At 45.3% G+C, this 6,000-nt stretch overlaps 1 protein-coding gene across 2 annotated transcripts in view; it reads right to left on the reverse strand.

Moving 5' to 3' along the window:
• The window catches only part of Sorl1 (sortilin related receptor 1), a 166,560-nt gene that overhangs the window by 123,849 nt on the left and 36,711 nt on the right, over positions 1-6,000 (reverse strand). The window lies entirely within an intron of this gene.

Below are 6,000 nucleotides of genomic sequence, written 5' to 3' on the forward strand. Positions count from 1 at the left end.
TGTGCCTTTGGTGTGTTCCTTAGCTGAGGACAGAAGTTGAAGAACTGCCACTTGTAAAGTGTTTTACTCTGCTGTGGCTGTTTCCAAAGTATCCTGGGATTAGCTCGAGGCAATCTTTGGCCTTACTTTCAAAGAGAAGAGAAAGCAAAAGGTAGATTGTTCTGAATAAAAAGCTGCAGATACTAGGCAAGTTTCTGGGGTCAAGCTCAGACATGGTGAGAAGCATTTTCCCCAGGTGCCAAAGACTCAAAAGTACAGCAGCACAGAGGGTAGATTAGGATCCTCTGAACCAGGTGGGCTGTCCCTCAGACTTTTCCATGCCTGTCGGCTGCAGATATCACTAATCCATGCCATCTGGAGTCATCCTGCATTTCATCTCCCATGAGGCTTTACTGGCACGGTAGGTGTCCTTCAAAGAGGGTAGGCACCCTTCTCCCTTTATGCTTCTGTGAACACCTCTGTGTAGAGGTGCCCTCTGTAAAAACTCCAATCCTCCCACCTAAACCCTCCTCTCCACTAAGATCAAGTTCAAACACTGTCCTCCAAGAAGTCTTCCCAGGGCCCCTCTTTCTCTTCCCAGTGTTAACTACACATCTCTGCAACACTCACCATCAAGGCTTTTAGAGGAGTCTTAACTTAAAGTGTGAAAGAACTGAGGCTGGGTGAATTTTGGAGTCAGTCTCACTATACTATGGTGCATCCTCTTATCCACTGTATCACATGTTTTTGTGCAAGCTTCTTGGGTAGGCTGGGATCCTAGCATCAGTGGCTGAAGAGAAGCTCACTGTACTGTATGCATGGACAACCACTACAGAGTCTAACCCCACAGCAGCTTCAAGGTACGGTAAAAGTACACTGCAGAAGGTCTGAGCTAATGCCATCAAAGAAAAAAAACAAAAAACAAAAACAAACAAACAAACAAAAAAAGCACTACCCAGAAGCTCAGACAATCACCAATGTGCCCAAACTTCTTGACACTCACAAAACACACCGAGGCTGGTGAACCAGCAAATGGAAAACTCACTGGAAAGTCAAGAAAAGAACTCCACAACAGGCATGCAGAGAAGACTCAGGCACTGAGCCGAGGGTGTCATTCATGCAGCTGCCTGTACCCAGTTCCACATGCCCAGTGGCACTTAGCATAATGAAGGTAAGGATCATTTCCAATTTCTCCTGAGATGGACTGTCAAGGCCGTGCTCATCAAAGAAAACAGAGTCTCTTTCAAGGAAGGAATAGAACGGAGGAGATGCTACAGCCATTAAAGGGGCCATTTCATGAGCATGAGAACCCGAAGCTACAGTCACCAAGTGAAAAAGCAGGGTATAGTGTCTTACACTCCCAGCACTGCGAAGGGGGAGAAGGAGTCTAGCCAGTGAGCTCCAAGTTTAATGAAAGATCCTATCTCAGAAACATAAGGTAGAGACTGAGGAAGATACCCAAGTCAACCTTTGTCCTACACACACACACACACACACACACACACACACACACATACACACACACACACACACACACACATACACACACACACACACACACACACACACACACACCATGCGTGCACGCACGCTCATACGAACAACACATGCTTATGTGAACACACATACAAAAGAAGACAAGAAATAAAAGGGGAGAGTTTCATGTCACACTAGAGGAAGACTTGATGTCGGCCCTACAATCTGGACTCTGAGCAGAGTGATGGAGAAGGCGGCAGCCTGGGCCCAGTGTGGGAGAAATCCATTCTTCCCAATCAGATGTTCGTGTGGGGGCGGCTGGTGACATGTTCCCTTCTCCACAATTAGAAGTACTGATTAAAGTACTTCCTCTAGCCTAGAGGATATGCAAATGAAAGGAGGCTGCTGGGTATTTTTAAAAGGCAGAGAGGAAGAAACCCTTCTTGACATATTTTGAGATGAGCTCATTTCTATTATCCCTTTCTCTAGCCAAAAGAGGAAGCCAAGGTCTAGAGACAGAACGCTTCAAACCTCTCGGAACCTCTTGTTCCAATTCTCTCCCTTCATCCGTATTTGGACCTCCTAATTCTGAGACTGTCTCCACCTACAGGCTCCTATGCTCCGGCACCTCCTTACCTTCCAGCTTCTCTCTAGATCTCAGATAATACTTACTCTTATCTTCCATGGGAAAATGATATCCATTGGCTATTTGTGAGCATAATCACCCAGTGGGCTCTACCTGCCTCATCCACAGCCCCACAGAGAAGCTGCTGGGACACCCTTGAAAGAGTTCCCCCGCTACAGGTCTTTCCCTGCCCCCACCGCCAGTCTCTAACACTGAACATGTATTTATTAGCTTTCTCTGACTGCCCCCTGCCTCCCTTGCCTCCAGCTGGACAAGCATGGTGGATCAAGCTTGTATTATTCTCTGAAAGATCAGCTTATACTCCTACTTGCATTGGGGAAAACTTAGGGAGGAATCCTCCAAGCCACCTGAAATCCCAATGCTCAATGTCCAAGGATCTGAAATAAAGTGGGCCAATCTCTCCAACACACCTGTGTGCCCACAGAAGTGAACATACTACTTTTACATTTAGTAGTCATGCTGGCTCACCCTCTCAACACGCTGTTCGTTAAGGTGATAAAAGATCAGTTTGAGGGCTGGAGAGATGGGTCAGTGGTTTAGAGGGCTGGCTGCTCTTGCGGAGGACCAGGGTCCAGTTCCCAGCAAACACAAGGTGGCTCACAACCATCTCTAACTCCAGTGATCCAATGCCCTCTTCCAACTCTGAATGCACCCAGGTACACGTCTGATACATAAATGTACGTGCAGGTAAAACACTCATATATAATCTACAATTTTTTTAAAAAAATCAATTTCTCTTCATAAGGCAGAGGAAAGTTATGGTATTCTTGGAGGGAGGCTATCCTTACATGACAGTATGGTTATAATTTTCCTAAAACACCCACAGCCTCTGCCCAAGAAAAATAACCAAAGGGTTTGAAAAGCTGCCGGCTATGAAAAGAAAGTCCATGTGACTTTGAAGATGTTTCTCTGTGGGACATCTTCCCCTGCTTTTCCTTCTTCAGCACCCTCAGTTACTAAGGAACTAATATCAACTCAAAAACAAACAAAGAACCAAAATAAACATGGTCAGTATCTATATCCTATTGGCCCACTGTATTTAATGTAGACTAAAACTACATGTAAATCTCAGAAGACAAATAATAACTGACAAACAGAGCATACATAAAACCTATCTCATATCATACCTAAAGGGCCTAATCTCAACTATATAAAGAGTTCCCAGAAATCAACAAGAAGGCTAACAATCAGAAAAGGAGCAAGAGCACTGGATCCCTTCGCCCTAGCTGGGCTGCCTTGTCAGGCCCCAGTGGGAGAGGATGCACTTAGTCTTGCTGAGACTTGAGGTGCCAGGGTGAGTTGATAGCCCTTCGGGGCCTCCCCTTCTCTGAGAAAAAGGAGAAGGGGAAATGGTGGGAGGGGGGCATGAGGGTGGGACTGGGAGGAGAGAAGGGAGTGGCTAGGATCAGGCTGTAAAGAGATTAAATAAAAGGAAGGAAGGAAGGAAGGAAGGAAGGAAGGAAGGAAGGAAGGAAGGAAGGAAGGAAGAAGGAAGAAAAAAAGGGGCAAAAGGCATTAGCAGACATGTCCCAAAAGAAAAACATTTTATTATATTTTATTTTGGGTTTTTTTTTTGTTTTATTTTTATTTATTTATTTTATGAGACAGGGTTTCTCTGTGTATCCATAACTGTCCTGGAACTTGCTAAGAAGAACACCTTTTTAAAATGTTCATGCTTGATTAGGAGTTCAAGGTCATTGCCAAATACGTAGAGTCCAAGGCTGTCCAGTACTACATGAGACCTATCTTTAGGGGGTGGGGGTAGTTCTTAAGCAGAGAGAAGACATTCAAACTCATTCATATTGAGAAAATGCAAATTAAAGTTAAATGAGACAGTGCGCCCTTAGCTGTAGAGAAAGACGCTATTCTATTCTACTGAGATGAAAGTAAATTTGACAATGTCCATGGAAAATTTGGCAATGTCTACCCATGTTACAATTTCCCCGGGGACACAGCAGTGTGCGATATTATGAAAACCTCTTCCCTGCGATGCTTTCATCCTATTGAAGGCCAACTGCTAATATGCCAAACAACTGTAGGCCAGAAGGTAATAAAGGATTATACATAAAAAGAATAGCATATAGCTGAACTAACAGAGTGATGCTTGTAATCCTAAGTAGAAGCTTTAGAAAGCTCCCCACAGAAAAATAGCTACTACTTAACAGACAACACACAGATGTGCCGGGAGAGTGTAGAGATGGGGGATTCTGTGTGTGGCACAATGTGTGAATCAAGACTGGGGAGGCTCCTGAAGAAATTAAAAATAGAACTAACACGTGACTGAGCACTCTCTTTTCGGAATATAAACCCCAAAGGAAATGAAATCATGGTCTCTGAGATCAACATCTCCGTGTTTACTGCGTCATGATTCCCAAGAGCCGAGACACCGAACCGTCATTGCCAGAAAAATGTATAGCGACTGTGGTTTATAGATGCAATGGAATATTAGTCAGCCTTTAAAATGAAGCTAATGTGTGACATGGAAAGACCTAGAAGATACTATGCTAAGACAAACAGGCCAGACACACAAAAAAGCATTATGTTCTCACTTCCATTTAAAATTTTAAAAACTCAAATGGGGGTGGGGATCGGAGGGGAAAGCTATAGAAAAATCAAAGGAGAAGGCAAGGAAGATAAAGACATCCAGAGATACGCAGAGGGAGGGGCTTCACAAGTACAGCTTGTATCTGGAATTTCTGCTAAATGACTAAATTGTAGCTGCTCTTGTCACGCACCCAAGGATAACCGTGTGCGATGACACATATGATTTGCTTCACTGTAGAGGTTCCACTTTACTAACTATAGCTAATAAAATCTAAGTAAGTATGTCAGCCCTGACGGGCAAGTCTCAAGGACCGATGAACCAGGAGGGAAGGCAGTAAGGACAACCCGAGAAAGAACATTCCAGCCAGAGTAGAGAACAAGAGCAAACGCCCTCTGCCCTGTGGCCCGTGCACACTTTATCTGAAGTAAAGGATGAGGCATGCAGAGGTGCAGAGGGGCAAAGGAGGGTTTGGGGGGACAGTGTGGCAGGTAAGGTGCTCACTATACAAGATTGAGGACCTGAGTTCAGCACCCATGTAAAACATGGGCATGGAGGCTCGGAGTGGGGACACTTGATCCCAGAGACTCACCGGACAGCCAGTCTAGTCAAATAATGAGCTCTGGGTTCATTGAGAGACTCTGTCTTAAAGAGACAGGGGAAAGTGATTGAAGAAGATTGAGGAAGACAGTCAGCATCGACCTCACACGGACACAGGCCTGCACATATGGGTGTACAGTCATGTCAACTATGATCCAAACTGTGTTCAGTGGACAAGAGTGATGCCAGGCGGACAGGTGGGACTCAGGAGCAGCAGCAGCGGCTTCAGGTAAAGCCATAGCTGAGCAGGGTATGCAAACAAGGCCAGTTAGGGGCTAGGGAAGTGGCTCCGCAGATAAAGCACTTGTCTTGCAAGCACAAGGACAGGAGTTCAGATCCCCAGCACCAAAGTGAAAAGGGAGGAGGGGGCCAGGTGTGGAGGCCCACCTGTAATCCTAGCACTCTGGAGACAGAGAGGTTCCCAGGGCAAGATTGATGCCTAGACTAGCCAGAACTGGTGAGGTCTGCATGCACAGGGAGACTCTCTCTCAATGAAGAGGGTGGAGAGAAATGAAGGAAGACCAGGATGACAACTTCAAGCCTTTTCCATGTACATACACCCAGACAAACATGTGTGCCCACACATACATGAACACATTACATACATATACACAGGTCACTGAGTCTACAACATATCCAGATAGACAAAGTGTGGAGCATAAAACAAATGTGGAATCAATGATCACAGTGTCTGTCTTTCTTCCTCCCTCCCTTCCTTCCTTCCTTCCTTCCTTCCTTCCTTCCTTCCTTCCTTCCT

The sequence above is a fragment of the Psammomys obesus genome, unplaced genomic scaffold (genome assembly GCF_907164565.1).
Source record: "Psammomys obesus unplaced genomic scaffold, mPsaObe1.curated_primary_1811, whole genome shotgun sequence".
Lineage (NCBI taxonomy): Eukaryota > Metazoa > Chordata > Mammalia > Rodentia > Muridae > Psammomys > Psammomys obesus.